We start from the raw sequence: 20,873 nt of genomic DNA, 5'->3' as shown, positions 1-20,873 counted from the left end.
CCTGGGATCGACCGTTCTAAACCAGTTCATGGGACAGCCATCTGAGCCCCTCGCCACATGCAGTATTCCTAGTTACTATGATGTCGGCCAGAAGGGTCAGTGAACTTAAAAGATTTGTGATGTGACTTCCTCTCTCTAGCCTTTCACAGGGACAGGGTCGTGCTATGGACGGACATTGCTTTTCTGCTGCCCAAGGTGGTTTAAACTTCCCACACCTCACAGGACTTGCGTCTACCTGACTTCTCCCCTAGCCCTACATCAGAGGTAGACAGGGCATAGCACTCTCTAGATGTTCGCAGGGCCTTGGCTTTCTACACAGACAGAACGAAGGCCTTTCACAAGACCAATAAGCTATCCATCTGCTACTTTGGGCCTTCCAAAGGTCTTTCTATCTCTACCTAAAAGCTCTCTGCCTGGGTTACAGGAGCCATCTCCTTGGCATAAATTGTGCCGTCAAGTCGGTGTTGACTCCTGGCACCCACAGAGCCCTGTGGTTGTCTTTGGTAGAATACAGGAGGGGTTCACCATTGCCTCCTCCCACACAGTATGAGATGATGCCTTTATTTATTTGTTGTTGTTGCTTTTAGCATCTTCCTATATCGCTGCTGCCCGGTATAGGTGTCAGTGGGGATTCGAGCTGGCAACCTTCTGCTTGTTAGTCAAGCATTTCCCTGCTGCGTCACTTAAGGTGTCTTCTTGGCATACCAGCTGGCAAAAAAGCCCCTGCCAGGTAGGGTTGCCATATTCTGGCTTTCCAAATCTGGGTTTCTAATTTGCAATATATAAATTAGCTTGAAAATAATGTTTGAGCAGAATAGTGACTGCATGTTTTGCTCCATAACCCTGCTTCTACAAGGGCTAGAGCTTTGCCTGTTTTGTTGGTTTGTTGGTTTGTTTCTTTTTAAATGAAAGCTGGAATCCGGGCGAATCTGGGTGGGCTAAGCAATCTGGGTGGTAGGCTTAAAATCTGGGTGAAATTTGGGGGGGGCATGGCAATTCTACTGCCATGTCCTATCTAGACACACTCTATTAGAGCTGTGGCCACCTCCATGGCATTCTGGAGCGGAATACCTGTTGACGGAATCTGCAGGACAGTGACCTGGGCGAAGCCCTCCAGGTTCGTCCGCCACTATGCTCTGGATGTCAGATCTGGGTCTCAGGCGGCATTTGGGACCAAGGTGCTTCACTGAGCATGCTTATGAGGCTGCTCCCGCCTCCATCCAGGTAAGAACAGCTAGTTACGATCCCATGTGCGATGCACAGAGACCACGAAGAAGAAAGGCCAGTTTAGGAACCTAGGAACATAGGAAACTGCCATATACTGAGTCAGACCATTGGTCTATCTAGCTCAGTATTGTCTTCACAGACTGGCAGCGGCTTCTCCAAGGTTGCAGGCAGGAATCTCTCTCAGACCTATCGTGGAGAAGCCAGGGAGGGAACTTGAAACCTTCTGCTCTTCCCAGAGCGGCCCCATCCCCTGAGGGGAATAGCTTGCAGTGCTCACACATCAAGTCTCCCATTCATATGCAACCAGAGCAGATCCTGCTTAGCTATGGGGACAAGTCATGCTTACTACCACAAGACCAGCTCTCCTCTCCTCTGCCTGTAAAAGTAGTTCTTCTTCAAGTGGTCTTCTGTGCTTTCACAAAATACACTTCCTACCTCCTGGCAGCAGCCTACTTGTGTTCTTGCCTGCCTTGGTTGCTGCGGTCTCCTAGGGACTCTCAGCGTTGGGTCCCCAGATGTTATTGGACTTCAACTCCCATAATCCCCAGCCCCAGTGGCCTTTGTTTGGGGCTTATGGGAGTTGAAGTCCAATAACATCTGGGGATCCAACATTGAGCATTCTATCCTATAGGGGGAGCTATTTTCCACTCTTTTTTCCTAATTTGTTGAAGCTATGGAACTTTCGCGACCTGTGGCTCTGCGCATGTGTCATGCACAGAAGAGCACTCGAAGAATTGCGGCCAGAGATAGGAAATCTGCCTTTCCTGGAACCTGATCCTGATGGTTAGAGTCCCAAACAGTGATCCCTGCTTAGGTTTCCTTGTTAGGGAGGCCACCCAAATGCAGAGGAGGGGAGACGAGGGCTCTTTGGCTGGTGCAGCTTGTCATGTAAGAGGAAAAGTGGCCCTTTCCACCATTTCTAGTTCTCCTGCACTGTGAAAGGAACAGGAGTCCTGCCCTCCTCCTCTGCCCTGAAGCGTCCCTCAAGTACTGCAGTCAATAAAGTAATCCAATCAAAGCAATATAAGCACCTTTCCTTGCTGAAAACACCTGGTTCTTTGTTCTGAATTTGCTGAGGGCACGAACTTAAGTGTAATCTTCAATTCATCAGGAAGAGACGTGCTTAAGTCTAGCAAAGTCAGTCAGTCTCTCTCTCTCTCTCTCTCTCTCTCACACACACACACACACACACACACACAGAGCAAAAACACTACAGAGGAGCTGGTCTTGTGGTAGCAAGCAGGAGGACTTGTCCCCTTATGAATGGGAGACTAGAAGTGTGAGCACTGCAAGATATTCCCCTCAGGGGATGGAGCCGCTCTGGGAGGAGCAGAAGGTTCCAAGTTCGCTCCCTGGCAGCATCTCCAAGATAGGGCTGAGAGAGACTCCTGCCTGCAACCTTGGAGAAGCCGTTGCCAGTCTGTGAAGACAAGACTGAGCTAGATAAACCAATGGTCTGTCTTGGTATATGGCAACTTCCTATGTTCCTATGAGTCTCATGTAGGAGCAGGAGAGTAATCAAATGTTCCTTTCAACTAGGGACCTGAGCTTTGGTTTTGATGATAATTCAAAATGTGTATGCATTGATTTGATTAAAAGGCAGTCAGTTAGCTGATTAATATGTAGGACGTCAGATCATTGGTCTATCTAGCTCAGAATTGTCTATGCAGTAGCCAGCATGGCTTGTCCCCTTAGCTGAGCAGGGTCTGCCCTGGTTGCATATGAATGTGTGAGCACTGCAAGATATTCCCCTCAGGGGATGGAGCCACTCTGGGAAGAGCATCTAGGCTCCAAGTTCCCTCCCTGGCAGCATCTCCAAGATAGGGCTGAGAGATATTCCTGCCTTGGAGAAGCCGCTGCCAGTCTGTGAAGTGGTGTGGTTTGTACCCTTAAGAACCAACATGCTAACAAATGGTGCTTAACTTACAGTGGGTGGGGGCTCCAAAGGCCTTCAGGTCCAGGCTCCAAATTTACCTAGGTGCACCTCTCTCTGCATAGCTGCTTTTGTTGTTAGACCAAAAAAGAAAAAAGAAAAAAAGGCACGCTGCCAAACTTAAGCATGGCTCTTAAGGCCATGTTTAAGATCAGATTTGTCCTGGAGGGTTGCAGAATTTGGAGTGGTTTAGCAGGAAGTGATGTGGTGGAAGAATGAGGCAGACAACTTAGAGACGGGCATTTGCCCTTGGGCCTGGTCACAGCAACGGCTCGTCCCAATGAGTTAGAGACTGAGTGGCCCTAAAGGAGGTACAGCTGCCTCTGCTTCCCAGCAGGTTCTCCCGCCCCACCCAAGAGCTGTGCCTGCGTGGCAGGCTGGCCATTCATCAGGTAGAGCTACGTCCTGCGTGGGCTCAGCTCAGGTTGCTCCTCTCTTTCCTGCCCTGCTTGAGAGCCGTGCCGAATGGCCAGCCTGCAGGCAGCACTGGGAAGCAGAGGCAGCCACACCTCCTTGGGCACACCAGTTCCACCCACCCTGCCGGCTTGTTGGGAGAAGCTGCTACCACTGCCTTGTAACCTGATGGGAGGGTCCGGCAGCTGTGCCTGCAGTTGGTGGGCTGAATTCCTGAGGTGTGCCTTTCCCCTTGGGGGGTGTGTGTGCCGCTATCATGCCAGAGTCAAGAACTCCAGCCCAAAGCACCCTCTGGAGAAAGTGTTGCCATGTCAACAGTCACAGCTGCCTGCTCTTATCGGCCTGGGTGTGGCGATAGGATTTTCCACTCTTCCCTCCTGCCTTGGCTCCCGTACCTGCCTTGAAACCTGTCCAAGAGCAGGAACCTTCCCAACAGGTGGGCGCTGCTGCCTGATTGGCCTGGAGGGCAGAGCACATGGCAGCCAAGCGGCGCCTGGCAGTCCCCTGGTCCGGAAGCCAGCAAGCGCCAAAGGTGTCCCAGAACATCCCGGGCTGGTGCTGGGACCTGCAGGGAGAGCAGCTCGGCGGCAGCCAGGCTGGGGTGGCGCAGTGGGGCCCAGAGGCCCTGCAGGCAGCCCTCCTCCCCAGGTCCTGTTCTGGGTGGCGGTGGCTTGGAGAGGGCCCGGCAGCTGGGGAGAGGGGGGCGGGGCATGGATCCTCCCTCCCCAGGCCCCACACCTTGCTTGGTTTTTCAGCTTTCCTGTAACAATGATAGCAATATCTGTTATTCGGAGGTGCGGCTTCTCCTTGACCGGGCAAAGTCATTTTGTGTAGATTGCCCTTACAGGAAAGTTCAAGAAAATGAAATATAGGTCATATGGTTTTCAAAGAATGTGATTGCAAAAGAACAGCTCTAAATGTGTAAGATTTCAGCTTCAAACATTATTCATTTTATTGGATAATTACCATAGGTGGGACATTTGAAACATAGTGAATTTGTATCTGAGAAAGATTCAGATGTTTGCATTTCAGAAAATGCTGTTCTTGGACATGATGTCGTTTTTGAATTATTGATCCAATGTTTGAGTGTTAAAAAGGTGTTGAGAGCAATAACACTTAAAACAGGATAATTATATTCAGCATTTCTGCTTCAAAAAAACCCAACCTTTTCACCCACCATATTCCTGTGTTTATGTGGCAGGGTTGTGTATGCAAAATTTGGTATCTGTAGGAGGCAATGGTAAACCACTCCTGTATTTTACCAAAGCAAATCACAGGGTGGTCTCCAGGAGTCAAACTCAACCTGATGGCACACTTTACTTTTCGGTAATTGGGAAGTATGACTTAATTTGCACAAACAAATGTGTGTGTGTTTGTGTGTGCGCGCGCTTTGTAAAGCACCTCAAGAAGTAGGTGCAGTAATTTAATTTTAAAAGAACAAATTGTGCCCACAAAGCTAAGAAGACTGGCCGAAAGGGGGAAGAGAGAGAGAGCTTCCCAGGTTGCCTGCCTACTGGTTGCATGTGCTAGAAAGAGTGAGACACAGTCTCTTCTTGCCCTGTTATGGAAAGGGAAATATTGTCCATCTGATGGACAAGCATTTCATTCTTTTACCATGAAGTCACCGGGGGAGACTAGAACTCATTGACTGAGTTCACAGCAGAAACAAGACTGGAAACCGAACCTTCCTAATGAGTCAGGGGGCCACCAAATGAGGCGCAGCTGCCTCTGCTTCCGGGCAGCCCAATTGTGCCTGTTTCTCCCCTCCTGTCTGCCCCCTGTAATGAGAGCCGCACTGCCTGCAGGCTGGCCATTCGCTGGGTCATCACCCGATGAACGCCCAGCCTGCAGGCAGCATGGCTCGCTCTTGTTAACCGGGGGGGGGGCACAGCTCTACCAGCTGAATGGCCAGCCTGCAGGCAGCGTGATTCTCATTCACAGGGTGGGATGGGATGGGAGGAACAGGCACAACCAGACTGCTGTGAACCAAAGGCAGCTGTGCCTCATTTGGACGAGCTGCTGCTGCCTCAGCCTCTGCATTGCACTGCTGCAAGTGATTAACATGGATAGGATATATACATACTGTCATACAAATATGATTCATACAGAGCAGAGGCTCTCAGCCTCTGGTCCCCAGTCGTTGTTGGACTACAACTCCCATCAACCCCTGCCACAATGCCTGAGGGAGACCCAACAGATTTAACACGAGAACAGCCCTGCAACTGGCATTTGGCGGCATCTTGCCTCTGAGGCTGGAGGTGGCCTATCGCCACCACCGAACAGCCATTGATAGACCTCTCCTCCGGATTTAGCTTTCTGTGCTGGGAAGATGTGCTTTCCTCCCAGAGCAGAAGCACTTTGGAAATGATGCCCCATAACTGCACTCCAAATGCACTCAAGACGCTGGGATGCCAGCCAGCTGAGCTTCTCAGCATATGCCTTAGCACAGAGCCTCAAATAACCCTGAGTGGTGCAGAGAGAGGAAGGTGCAGGGATTCGGATGAGAAGTGAGTCGCGTTACTGAAATGACAGTTCAGTGAAGAAACAAGGCTCACCATTTAGGCCTGCAGCAGAGTCGGAAAACCAGCCACATGCACTGCTCATTGAAGCCTAAGGATCACAGCAGCGCATTCTGACTGCAGCTGCTAAACAGGGCTGGCCCGTCCGCTAAGAAGCCCTAAGTGGTCGTCTACAAATACGACAAATATTTATATACTGTTTTTCAACAAAAGTTCCCAAAGCGGTTCACATAGATACAAATATGTAAATAAAATGGCTCCCTGTACCCAAAGGGCTCACAATCTGAAAAATAAACCTAAGATAGACACCAGCAACAGCCCCTGGAGGGATGCTGTGCTGGGGATGGAGAGGGCCAGTTACTCTCCCCCTGCTCAATAAAGAGAATCACCACGTTCAAAAGTGCCCCTCTTGTTCAGTTAGCAGCACTGGTGTCTAGGGCACCAGGTTTTTTGTGGGGGGTGGGCACTTAAACTCTGCCAAAATATAGTACAGTCAGTCATTCTTTCTCTCCTTCTTGTATCGCACCCTTGAAGTACTGCACAGTAGTGTAAGAATTAATCTTGCACCCTGCTCCCCAAAGGGGCCTGCATATTCTGTACCCCAAAATACAGCCTCCTTTGCTCATTGCACCTCAGCCCCCAATAAACATCTAGTAAACATAAGCTGCTGCACCCCCTCTCTTGACGGTGAATTGCCTGCCTCCGCATTCATTGCCAAACAGAAATAGTCTCAGACTCCATTTCCAAATTAACAGCAGCATCTTTTCATCTCTGAAGTGTTAATCGTTTTGCCCCCATAATAGACTGGGAACTCTCTCCCACTGGATCCTCAAACTGGCGCCGGCTAGTCATCCACTGGTCATCTATGTGGGCTGGCCGTCTGACCTTGCCAGTTAGCAGCCAGGGCTCTGCAATTCTCTGCTGCATTGGGGTGGGTGTGGAGAGCAAACTTCACCTAAGGATCCAAAACCCCCAGGGCCAGCCCTGCCCCTGAAGCACCATGAGAGAACAGCTGAAATGGCTTCAGAGAGGCTCCCTTCCCCATGGCATATACCAGGCCCGCACAACATAAGGCCCGGGGGCCATATCCGGTTCACAGGGACTCTTTTTACTGGGCCCCAAGTAGGAATATCCTGGAGTATCCTAGGAGCTGGAAACTGCCTTACAGCACCATCCTATGCATATTTCCTCAGAAATATGTCCCACAGTGTGCCCAGTGAAGCTTACTCCCAAGTAAGCATGACTAGGATTACAGTCTGAAAGTGAAAGTGATTTAGGGCGAGGCGAGAGCATTTATTTGGGGCCGGCATGCACTGCAGGAGTCTCACTCTCTCGGCAGGGATAAGGCCTATTTTCTGGCCAATATCCTTGGTTAACAACTGTGGGTCCCTTAATGGGGGAAATCAACAAGTAACCAAAACGTCTTTCATATTTCTAATAATAATGAGAATGTAATAATTGATGTGCTGAAAATTGACCAGCCCCCATGCACTAAGTCATGAATGGTCATTTGGCCCCCTGGGGCGTTGGAGTTCTGCATCCCTGGCGTATACAGTGTGTCTCTTTGACCCCACTTTTGCCTCCTCTGGTCAAACAGATTTGGTAGGGTGCTTGGAATAATGCAAAAACCTGCAGGAGCGGTTCGAGGCGGCCAACGTGCATCCACCACCAGCAGCAGCAGCCCTTGCTCTTCCAGCCCAGTGGGGAAACACACAGCGGTCTGTCTCCAGTCTTCGGTTCTGTCCTTGGGTGAGCAGCCCGTGGAGAGGAGGTCTTGTGACACGCCCTAGAGACAAGGGCTGATTGAGCCAGAACTTGTTTGTCCAGAAGATCCACCTGTGCGGCCACGAGTGTCTGGATGCAAACTGTCAGTTTCCTCCTGTGCCTTTCTGTGTTGCACATTCTCTGTGGAGATCCGCAGCTTCGCGCTTCTCCAGGCCGATCCGGTGCAGGCCAGCCCTTGCCCTGACTGTGTGTCTCCCAGATGTTTGCTGCCTGATCCTTCCTGACCCAGGGTGTGTGTATGTGCTGTTTCCATGACTCTTGGCTTGTGTCTCGGCATGCTTTCCCTGGCTCAGTGTCTCTGTGTGTGGGCCCCCCTCCCTTCCTCCCTCCCTCCCTCCGCCCGCCCCCCCATGCCCAAAGCCTCCTGGGGTGGCTGGGGAGTGGATGAGTTCTATGACTCAGCGCAGCTCTTGTTCACATAATTCCAGGGTGTGGCACCCATTTACGCCTTTGTTCTAATCCAAGCTCCCCCTTCTTTTTTTTCCTTTTTGTCTTGGCATGAGAAGGATTTTTGCTCTTACAGTGTGCTGTGCAATCATGCAGCATCCGCCCTGCCGGCTGGGGAGGAAGCAAAGGGGAATCGCAGCAGAGCCCTGACGGAGCTGCTCCGGGCTCCTTCCTCTGCTTGCTGCTCTCTTCTCTCCCCCCACCCCACCCGCCAACACCCACCCTCGGACACAGCATGTCTTCTAGTCTGCCCAACGCCTACCTCTGCAGCTTGGCTTATACACTTTCAGCCCTCATAAGAACAGCCCGGCTGGATCAGGCCCAAGGAGGGAGGCCTCTAGTCTCTAGTCCAGCATCCTGTCTCACACAGTGGCCCACCAGGTGCTTCTGGGAAGCCCATAAGCAAGAGGGGAGGGCAGGCCCTCTCTCCTGCTGTTGATTTCCTGCAACTGGTATTGAGAGGCATCTTGCCTCTGAGGCTGGAGGTGGCCTATAGGGTAGCCACCAGACGAGTAGCCATTGATAGACCCATCCTCCATGGATTTGTCTAAGCCCCTTTTAAAGCCATCCAAGCTGGTGGCCATCACCACACCACACATCCCCTGGCAAAGAATCCCATAGATTTCTTCTGCTTTGCATACAGAAAGGCCCACATTCCAGCCTGGCTTGGCATGCCCTGAGGAACATAGGCAGTTGCTGTTTAGTGAGTCAGACCATTGGTCTATCTAGCTCAGTATTGTCTACACAGACTGGCAGTGGCTTCTCCAAGGTTGCAGGCAGGAATCTCTCTCAGCCCTATCTTGGAGATGCTGCCAGGGAGGGGACTTGGAACCTTCTGCTCTCCCCAGAGAGGCTCCATCCCTTCAGGGGAATCTCTTCCAGTGCTCACACTTCTGGTCTCCCATTCATATGCAACCAGGTCAGACCCTGCTTAGCTAGAGGGACAAGTCATGCTTGCTACTACAAGACCAGCTCTTCTTCTGCATATTACTCCCCTGTCAGGGCTACACTCATAGATGGAAATCCTTCTTGTGCTGGGATCAACAGCCTTCGTCCTTGCTAGTGGCAGCAAACCATGACTTGTTTTTGTCTGATACAAGCCCTGGCCTTTTTTTCGGAATCATGGCCGAATCGATGATACAACTGTGTTCTGTAGCCTAGGAAGTGACACATGACTGTCTTTGGGCATACACAGAGAGCCTTTCCCTCACTTTCCAGGAGAAGCCACCTTTTCTCCTGAGAACGTTTGGAAGGCGAGAGAAGGACGGGGGAGACAGAACAGGGACTTGCCTTGGGGGAAGGGGATGCTCACTCCCAAGCCAATGGCTAGCATGTGCCTGGTGTTCCAAACATAGTTCTCTCCTGCGAGTGCTTGCAGAGCCCCTTACAGCCTGACTCCATATGTGCCTTGGGCAGTCCTCAGTCTGTAGCCTATTCACCCGAATAGAAGACGACTCTGAATTTAAGATGACCCCCTTAAAAAACAGAGGAATACAGGTTATACCTGTATTGACCCCAAAGGAAGAAGATTCTGAATTTAAGTTGACCCCCTGATTTCTAAAGAACTGAGAGACAAAAACTAGTCTTGGATTAAGGTAAATCCAGTACGTGCCGAATCTGTCTTGCAAGAGACTCTTAGCAACAACAAATATCTGGCAGGAAGCAGCAGCAGCAGCAGCAAACTCTGCTTCCAGCGGGGGGGGGGGCCTTTATGAGAAAGCTCACCCCCCAGGGCATATGCTCTCGGCCCCCTGCCCCACTGCCAGCTTGCATCTCCTTTCTAAGTGTTGGATAAATATAGGCACAGTCTGTAGCCATACAGAAACAAACTATAATGGGACCGGCAAATGTTTGGATAAGTGGGGCTCACAGGCTCCACCTATACACAGACAAGAACCACAATCCCATATGCGCAGTTAACTGGGAGCAAGCCCCCTCGAGGCAGTGAGATTGATTTCTGAGAAAACGTGCAAAGGCTCCAGTGTGGAGCATTTCCGTGCCTGAAACTGAAAGGATATTCGTTCACCCGCCACACTCTGCATTGCCTGCAACTCTTGGATGGAAAATCTGCACTGACGAGAATGTGGATTCAGTCTACCTTAGCATCGGCACTGGTTTGCTGGATCGGACCAAGAGTTCACCTTGCCCAACATCCTGTTTTCAACCATGAACAGTCAGATGCTTCTGGAAAGGCCAGAAGTAAGGCATGAAGACAAGTAACCCCCAGCAATCTGTACTGTGACTGCCCAGGGGGGTCCTTCCACGAGGTGAGGTGTGGCGGTAACCTCAAGCGGTATTTTATCAGGACACCAGCAGGACAGTAAATGCTCCTCCCCACCACAAGCATTGGAATAGCTCTTTCGGGACCAGCTCTTGAGGCCAGGAGTCCTACATGAGCCAGGGGGCACCCAAGGAGGCACACCTGCCTCTCCTTGCAGAGCAAGATTTGCTCCTCTCCCTTCCCACCCCACCCCAGGATTAATGGGAGCCCTGCTGCCTGCAGGCTGGCCATTCATCAGGTAAAGCTGTGTGGTTCTGCCCAGCTCTACCAGACAAATGACCAGCCTGCAGGCAGCACAGGGTGGGAGAGTGAGGAGCAAACAGGAAGGAGAGCTACCTGTGCCTCCTTAGGCACCCCCCTCCCCGCCCGGCTCCTTAGGATGAGCTGTTCCTGGTGGAGTCCCTTGCAGTTATGATAGTTTGCCACTCAGCGATTGCTTCTTCTCTTCCTTCTCCTCCACACACACACACAGCGGCATCCCAATCCTATGCCTGTTTACACAAGGATAAGCCCTATTAACTTCAGTGGGAGCACTCCTGTGTATGTATGCATAGGTTGCAACCTTTCTCTCTGGCCAAGTCCCTGCTGGCTTTGGGGCTGGGTGCAGCTGCTCTTCCTGCACTCCCCTCTAGGTGGCTTTGGGGTTTGAGAGGACCTTGAGAGGCAGAGGACCTTTATTCGGTCACCCAAAAACCTTCCGTTGGAGATGAGAGTTAGTTAGGGTGGCCTTACATTTTCATTCATGCTCTAAAAAGCATGGACATTCCAAGTCAAGTTGCCCCTTTTAACTTCTGCACCATATAAGCAGTAAAGACTTTGTAGGGTCTCCGATATTGTGCTGGCTTTACAAATTGGGCTCCATGCAGCCACACTGTGCCTTGGTCTTTCAGCTGGATGTTGGGCTGGGCAGGGATGCATGCATCCAGGCAGAAATCCAACAGGTGCAGCTCCCCCACCAATCACTGCCTAGAGATGCCCCTTTAGGGCCTAATGAATTTCTACCTGATGCATCTCTACAATCCAAGGAGAGGCCTGTCAGCAAGCCCGTCAGAGTGCCCAAAATGCCAGAGTGAGGAGAGGGGCTTCTCGGGCTTCTCTCCAGAATGCAAAGGACCCGGGGGGGGGGGCGTTTCCAGTTGCTCTGGAGGATGCCTCCCCTACCCCTGGCTGAGCTGAAGCAGACAACGGGGACCTCTTGCCTTTCCCAGCCTCATTCATTCCGGAGTCATCTGTCAGCAGGCTTGTGTGTGTTTATGTTGAATGGGCATTTTCCTGTCTCCAATTGCCTTTGATTCCAGGTTCTTTGCAGCGCCAGGGGATCTACGCGCGGCTTGAATCATGGGCAAAACAACACAGATCCCCACAGTCTGTGCTCCAAAAGAGAGAGACGCAGGCTGCTTACAGCAAGGCCACAGACTAGACATTTGGGAAGCCTCGTCCTCGGAAGAGCGGGGCTGGGGGTGGGGAGCTGGGAATCAAAACCCACAAACGACTCTGCCCTGCCCATGCACTTCTCGTCTGGTGCAGCGAAGAAATGCCCCCCCCCGGCCCACTTATCCTCCCAGACACAAGCGGCTCATTCCTCGAGTCTTTCCTTCCTCTGCTGCTCAGAGTCAAGGTGGCCGCCTCCTGCTGCCTCCGCAGGGCACAGCCTTGCTCCTTCCTTCAGGAGTTGTCCAAAGGCTTTGCTGGACTGCAGGAGGGAGGGAGATCCAATGTTGGAGGGCTTTCTCTCTCCCCTCCTCTACAAACCTCCTGGCACAGGTTTCAACAGGGGTTTGTTCTCCTCTGTGCCAAAGGAATGTCCACTTTTTGCACCCCGAGTGCCTGCAACAGAATCAACACGGCTTGATTCTGCTGAGCATGTCAACTGGCCTCGAGTGAGTGTGCCTGGACTTCGGATGGCTCTGACAGTGGGCAGGGCGTGTGTGTGTAGTCCGCCTCAAACCGACACACAAATCCTGCACCAGGCTGAGTCAATGATGCAAACCAAGCTCATTTGCATAATGTGTGTTGCTTCCCTGCCACCCCGGGGAGAGGCCTGGGGCGAAGCAGGCGCATCGCCTCTGGCTGGTGAGATTTCCGCGAGCTTTGGCATCTACTTCCAAGCCTTTCTGCACATCCACAGCGGCTAGCAACTTGCTTAAAAGAGAAGAGTGACATCCTCAGAAAGCGACGTTCTCTGCTCACTCCGTTCTGTAGTCTGTCTGCTGTCTGCACTTGTGCAGAATTGTGAAGGGCACACACAGCCTTGACAGTAAAAGCCACCAGAGACTGAAAATACTCCCTCCCCCCACTCTGGGGAAGGAATTCCCCCACTCCAGATTTAACCACAGAGTTCATTTCCAGCAGCAGCTGTTGCAAATTATGCCAAACATCCCGCGCAATCTGGGGTGATGGTTCTGCTGGCTGAGGCAAGTCCCGCCTTGCTGGTCCCCCTGAGGTTTTATTTGCTGCTCAGCGGGTGGGAGGGGGGGGCAGCCCAACTAGGACGCAATTCAAAGACTTCCAAGTTAAAAACTTTTGGCGATACGGGGAGCGGCTGAACTGCAGAGGCTGCATGAGCAGGAAGAGAAGGCAGGCTGGATGGTGTGTGTGTGTGGGGGGGGGAAGCAAGGGATGGGGGGTTTCATTGTGCGTTGGTGGAGAAAGATGAAGAGGCCAGATGGTGCCTGCCAGCCACCCACCCACCACTTCCCATGTTCTGGAGCGCCTCGGAAGGGCTTTCCTCAGACAATGGAATCACTATGGAGAGGACCAGGGGCCTTTTGCACGGCCGTATCTGCCCTTCCTGAGCAGATCTCTCTTGGCCTTCAAACAGATCCCAAGGGCAAAGGGATAGAAGATGAAGGGGCCTCCTCCCAGTAGCCGCAGCCAAGTTCAAAGGCAGTGTGGGATAGAGAGGAGATGCAGGATGGAGATGGAGCCACAAAGGGAGCGGAGAGAGGCAACAGAGCCAGCGCGAAAGGAGGAGCCCGGCAGGGTGGGGCAGAGCCGGAGACGATGCAGCTGCTGAGGCTGGCCAGGGCAAGGGAGCCTCCCCTCCAGGCAATGTCCTCCTGCAGGCTTCTTCAACTCCCCCACTTCCTGGCTCCTCCTCCTTTCAAGTCAGGAATGACCCCCCCCACACACACACACTCCAGTGCATTGTTAATCCATGGAATTCTCTGCCATGGGATGTGGTGCTGGCCACCAGCATGGATGACTTTTATTTTATTTTATTTTATTTTTATACTGCCCTTCCAAAATGTCTCAGGGTGGTTTACAATTAAAACAAAACTATTACAATAAATTAACAATTAAAACAAAAATTATAAAACAGTATAAAACAATTAACAATTAAAAAACATCATAAAACCAATTAAACAATCACGACAATTAAAAAACCCTGAAAAACAGGTTACAACATTAAAACCAATTACAACTACTTAAAAACCCTGGAAGGCCAGGCCAAATAGATAGGTTTGGTAATGGTAAAGTGTGCCATTGAGTCAGTATTGACTCCGGTGCCCACAGAGCCATATGGTTGCCTTTGGTAGAATACAGGAGGGGCTTACCATTGCCATCTCTCGCGCAATCTGAGATTATGCCTTTCAGCATCTTCCTATATTGCTGCTGCCCGATATAGGTGTTTCCCATATGTTTCCCATCATCTGGGAAACATACCAGTGGGGATTTGAACCAGCAACCCTGGGCAAGTCATTTCCCCGCTGCGCCATTAGGTGGCTGGCTTTAAAGAGGGCTTAGATAAATTCATGGGGGGCAGGTCTCTCAGTGGCTACTAGTCTTGAGGGCTATAAGCTACCTCCAGGCTCAGAAGCAGGATGCCTCCCTCCAAATACCAGTTGCAAGGGAGCAAAAGCAGACGAGAGGGCCTGCCTTCATCTCTTGTCTGTGGGGTTCCCAGAGGTATCTGGTGGGCCACTGCGGGAAACAGGGTGCTGGACTGGATAGGTCTTGAACCTGATCCAGCAGGGCTGTTCTTATGTATCTACATGGCAGGAATTAGTCTCGGGGGTGGCCTGCCTGCCTGCCTGCCTCTTAGGGTTAAACAGGCCAGCCATTCTTATTGTCCAGGATCTTTTGAGGAGACCATGGACAGCCAGGGAACAAATGGATCATAGAACAAACCAGTCCAGAATGTTCCCTCGAGGCACAAATGACCAGGCTCAAACTGGCCATGGATGATGGGAGTTGTTGGCCAACATCTTCAGGAGGGCCGAAGTTGAGCAGGACTGAAGGAGGCAGTCCTGAAGGCATGATGTGGGCCCCAAGCCGTTCAGGGCTTGAAAGGTAATGACCAGCACCGTTTCGCTTGTGGTCAAGCAAGCAGTGTTACTAGCTTCCATTTCATCTCTGCTCTCTAATTCTCCACTATCTGTAATTTATCCACACTCTCTGTAATTCTATACGATCCTGACTTCTTCTCACGATAACTGTGTATTGATTGCAAGCCTTATTGTGCCTTCAAAACTCCTCGTCTTGTGTTGACAGTTGAGTATCCTTTATGGCCTGCAGGCAACTGCAGCTGTTTCAGTGACAATGGCGTCTGATTTCACTTTCTGCCTACTCATATGTTTATCCGTATTTAATTGTATATACTACGTGGAAGCAAAAACAAAAAAAATGCAAAAAAGTTATCAAAGCCGGTTACATACCAAAAGGAGTGAGGAGATCGTGGCTCCTTGTCCCCAAAGGGCTCCCAATCTAAAAGGCAACGTAAGGGAGACACCAGCAACCACCACTGGAGGGATGTTGTGCTGGGGCTGATAAGGGCCAGTTGCTCTCCTTCTGCTAAATCTAAGGAGAATCACCACTTGGAAAGGTGCCTCTTTGCTCAGTTAGCAAGGGCAACCAACGGGGTATGAATCACATGCATCCCCTGAATGTTGCTTGTTCCGGCTTCACCACATCCAAGGACACTCAATTTACATGTGATTGCACAAGACAATGTGTGGGAACCAGACCAAGGCAGTCATGACCAAGCAGCATTCAGATAAATGAGAGAAGTAAGACACGGCTAACTTAAGTCCCATTCATTTCAATGGGGCCTGGACATGAATAACTTTAATGCCTTTCACACAACCATATGGAGTGGATTGGAGAGGGTAAGGAGCTCCTACCCTAGGAGCAACAAATGATCAGAGCCTCTTTCTGGGTCACACACACACACACCCCACACATGTAAACCCTCCATTGCTGAAATTGGGAGCTAGAAGCATAGAAGGTCCTCCAAGGGCTAAGAAATCTTCCCAGCATGCTCTGTGTTGCCAGTAGACTAGGAAGTCTTATTTACATCAGCATCTGTCCTCTGATTGGCCATGGAGGAGTAGGAAGTGGGCTCAGCCATGCTGAAGCAACAGCAAGCAGAGGATCATAGAGTGTGTTTTGCAGAGTGGCACAATCATGGATGGCAGCCCCTGTAGCCACAGCTCTCTATTGTTTCCAGGCTTACTAGTTCCCAGTAGCTGCTTAAGAGAGATAAATGGATCCACATGACCAAAACAGAAATGTAGGAGAGATCTCCTTCCCTCTTACCTGGGTTAAGAGCAGGGTACAAAGTTGGGCTACCTTGTTTTGAACAACCTGAGTTGGGGGGATTTTCATGCATTCACATAGCCATGCAAACCAGGGTACAAGGCATCCTACCTTGATGTTGATGGTGGTCATGTGAACACGCTTTTAGTCTGGATCCTGGAACCTGTCCAACCAGAGGTGCAGTTGTTTTGGAGCCTGGACCTAAAGGCCTTTGGAGCCCCCCCTCCCCATTGCAAGTTAAGCATCATCCCCCTACACCTACACCTACACACACACACACACACACACCCATGACACATGCAGTATTTTCCACACGTGGGTTCTTGAGGACACAAACAGCAACTGAACTCACAAGAATGTAAAGATATAAAACAGGTATATTTTATGCAATTATGCATTAGCAGGAATATTTCAACATGCACCTTAACATATTCCCATCCCACATCTTTCTTTCCACTCTCTCCCCCGCCCCCATCTCCATAGCTCCCAGTGCAGGTCTCAATCGCACTCAGCTGTCTGGGCAACGCAGGCTGGCAGCACAGCCACCACACCACCCTGGACATGGATTTGGGGGCCCAGCGAGTGTGGAGGCCCCGGACTTTGGCCCCAAAGTCCATGGGTAAGAGCACCTTTGTCAGTCCAACATGCTTCTTACCTTATCCATGTGTAGAAGGAATGTATGTAAGGCGTGTGTGTGTGTGTGTGTGTGTGTGTGTGAGAGAGAGAGAGAGAGAGAGAGAGAGAGAGAGAGAGAGTGTCATTACACCAGCAATATCTGCCCTTGACCTATACGTGTTTGCTTCAATGTCTAAAATGCTGAGAAGAAATACTCATTAATTATTATTATTATTATTACATTTATATCCCGCTCTTCCTCCAAGGAGCCCAGAACGGTGTACTACATACTTGAGTTTCTCTTTCACAACAACCCTGTGAAGTAGGTTGGGCTGAGAGAAGTGACTGGCCCAGAGTCACCCAGCTAGTATCATGGCTGAATGGGGATTTGAACTCGGGTCTCCCCGGTCCTAGTCCACCACTCTAACCGCTACACCACGCTAGCTCTCATGGAAGCCATGGACATTTGCTTCAATGCCTGGAGCTCTAGTGGGTCATCCTAATGCACTGGGGGGGGGGGCAAAGGAGGCACAGCTGCCTCTGCTTCCCAGCAGCAGCTCACGTTGCTCCTCTCTCTCCTGCCCTGCCCGGGAGCCACGCTGCCTGCAGGCTGGCCATCCGTCAGGTAGAGCTGCATGGTTATCTGCGTAGCTCTACTTGACAAATGTCCAGCCTGCAGGCAGCGCAGCTCGTAGATGGGGTGGGAGAGAGAGGAGCAACTCGAGCTGCCTCTTTGGGGGCCCCCTGGCTTGTTAGGGCAAGCCACGGCTGGTCCGAAGCAACCTTCAGTGTGGAGATGTACAGAAAGAGTTGTTCTGAAATGCCTTGAGTGGTCCTGTTTTCAGATCTGACAAAAGTGAGACTATCACAATGTATTATCCCTGTGAATGAACGCGTTTTTCTTCTTGACCATGATCACACAATTCACTGGGCATGGTTCAAACCTGGCTTGCATCTGGGACCTGCAAAAGGGACATAAAACATTACCAACATTGTCACCGAAATCAAGGTACGATTTTTTAAAAGCCTGTATTCTCTGTTATTCTGCTGTTTTCTCTCTTGTAGGCTATTGTTTTTGTTATGACTTTAGACTGTTTTACTGCCTGTTCCATTGTTCTAAAAATGTTTGTATTGTGTGTCTGATAATGCAGTAAACTCTTTTTGGATCTGCACTTCAGGTTACAGTAAACATGGCATGTTGCACTTCTTGCAAAAATGGCAATACTGGCTATTTCTGATGAAAAGGAGCCTCAGATAGCCAGTTAGCATCAAAAAGACTGATTAACAGCTCTGCCAAAACTGTCATGTGAGGTGGGTCACACAAATTCACCCCCAAGGTGACCCCAGATCTGTGTGTGTGTACAATATGGATTGAAGAAGGGGTGTAGCTTTAATTGAGCAGATGAGTTCAAATAACCCGGCCCCCCCTGCTCCTGAGGGCCCCCCAGCTCCACTCCTCCCTATTTTCTTCATTATCTCCCTTATCCCAAGGGTCCCTCGGGGAGAAGGGTGAACACAGGCCCCCTTTCCCCTAGCTACGCCCCTGGTTGAGGCACAGTAAAGGGTGAAATATGACAGAGGTTCTCAGCCTTGGACTACAACTCCCATCACCCGCAGCCACATCGGCCTTTGCCATTGTGACTGGGGATGATAGGAGTTGCAGTCTAACAACATCTGGGGACTCAAAGTTGAGAACCCCTTAAATAAGATACTAAAGAGAAACGTTTGCCTGGAAGTAAATATCCCCCCGCTCTGCCCTAAAGGTTACATAGAAGCTACAAGCCTGTTTGGCTTTTAAACCTGCCAGTAGCCGCTTGTCTGAGGGAGCCACCAAGGGACGCCAAAGGAGGTGCAGCTGCCTCTGCTTCCAGCAGCGGTACAGGTTACTCCTCTCTCTCCCGCACTGCCTGCAGGCTGGTCATTCATCAGGCAGAGCTGCGTGGTTAACCGTGCAGCTCTACCTGATAAACAGCCAGCCTGCAGGCAGCATGGCTCTCTGGCGAGGTAGGAGTGAGGGAAGCAACCCGAGCTGTAGGGAAGCAAAGGCAGCTGTGCCTCCTTTGGTGCCCCCCCCCACAGCTCCTTAGAAAGTACTGCTACTGCTTCAGACAGTGAAGCAAACCTCCATGGTGACATCTAAGAAGGATTCTTTCTTCCCAACATTGGCTGCGTTAACTGTGCAACTCTACCTGATGAATGGCCAGTCTGCAGGCAGCATAGCTCTTGGGTGGGGAGGGAGAGAGAGCAGCAACCTTTGCTGACCCCTGGGCTCATTAGAGCAAGCTGCTACTGAAGCATGCTGAAGGGCTGTGTACCTGCAGCTGGCCTTCTGCGTGCATGCGCGTGAAACCCACCGCCTCTCCTTGGATCTGCTCCTTCACCTAGTTCCAAGATTACTGCAAACTCACGGAAGGGCCCGTGTTGCGTATGCAAACAGTGCCGCCGCCTCCGCTGCCCTTATCAAACCCAAGCCCGCTGCATTCCAGGGCAGCTCAGGAGATATGGCCCTGGGCATGCTGGGAAAGGCCAGCCTTGAGAGATCATCTCATGCCTTTGCAAAAGCCGGTTAGTTATAGAAAACAAAAAGTGACATCATCACCGAACGTTGTTTTTTTGTTTTCAGTGATTCAGCTGAACATGGTAGGTGTTCTCTGTGTGTTGTGGGGGGTGGGAAAGGGGACGACAGACCCCTAACTGAATGAAACGCTTAGCTCTAGTTGCAGTCGACATTTGGAACATAATGCGCTTATAAGCCCGAGTCAGGCATTATGTTGCAGCAGGGGGTCCCAACGTGGGGTACTTCAGATGATGCTGAACTGCAACTTCCACCACCCCTATCTGGGGATGATGGGAGTTGTAGTTCAGGACTGTCTGGAGTACTACAGGTTGGGAACCCCTGTTATGCAGCAAGGGCGTGCAGCTCTACCTGACGAATAGGCAGCCTGCAGGCAGCATGGCTCTCATTAACATTGGGCTGGGCTGGGACAGGCACACACAGTTGGGCTGCCAGGAACCAGAGCAGCTGTGCTTCCTTTGGCGACACTCCCCCGCCCCGGCTCTTTGGGATGAGCTGCTACTTTTTGTACATGCATACAGGTGTCTTTGCACAGGTACGTGTCTTTTGTGAACGATGTTTTGTGAACGATGTTTTGTAAATGATCTACGCTGATGTTAGAAGTGAACCTGGTTCCAGGCCCCTCAAAAGCAGGGTACGGATAGAAGTGTATCATTCACAATGTGAACGTATTCTACATATAGTGTACATATATTCTACAGACAATGTGTGCAGAATAATTCTACACACAGACAGATCTGTGCATGCACCCCGGCACATAAATTATATGTGTGCTGAAGATAATGCGTGAATAAAGTAAAAGGTAAAGTGTGTCATCAAGTTGATTTCGACTCTTGGCACCCACTGAGTCCTGTGGTTTTCTTTGGTAGAATACAGGAGAGGTTTACCATTGCCATCTCTCGCGCAGTATGAGATGATGCCTTTCAGCATCTTCCTGTTTCGCTGCTGCCCGATATAGTACCAGTGGGGATTTGAACTGGCAACCTTCTGCTGATTAGTCAAGGATTTCCCTGCTGCACCACTTAAGGTGACAACATGTGAATAGGACTATAGAATTCCTTATTTCATTTCTTTAAAGGAGCAATTATTTATTTCATTTGTATCCCATTCTTCCTCCAAGGAGCTCAGCGCAGCATGCAGCTGGATAGATTTGGGATGGGTCTTTTGTGATTTTCTGTTCTGGAACACAGGAAGCTGCCATATACTGAGTCAGACCCCTGGTCCATCTAGCTCAGTATTGTCTTCACAGACTGGCAGCGGCTTCTCCAAGGTTGCAGGCAGGAGTCTCTCTCTCTCAGCCCTCTCTTGGAGATGCTGCCAGGGAGGGAGCTTCTGCATGCAAGCAGGCAGATGCTCTTCCACTGAGCTGTGGCGCCGTCATCTTGAGAAGGGAGATTTAGAATCCGATCCCACCTGGACTGCATGCCAAGCACCACTTGGAGCATCTCTGCTGTGGGGGGCTCCATCGCAAACTATCACTTGCAGAGAGGCGCAAGCACCAGCCATTTCCCCCCAGAGAAAGTACAGCTTGACCTACTT

The sequence above is a fragment of the Hemicordylus capensis genome, chromosome 7 (assembly GCF_027244095.1).
Source record: "Hemicordylus capensis ecotype Gifberg chromosome 7, rHemCap1.1.pri, whole genome shotgun sequence".
Lineage (NCBI taxonomy): Eukaryota > Metazoa > Chordata > Lepidosauria > Squamata > Cordylidae > Hemicordylus > Hemicordylus capensis.
This window is presented reverse-complemented; position numbering follows the sequence as displayed.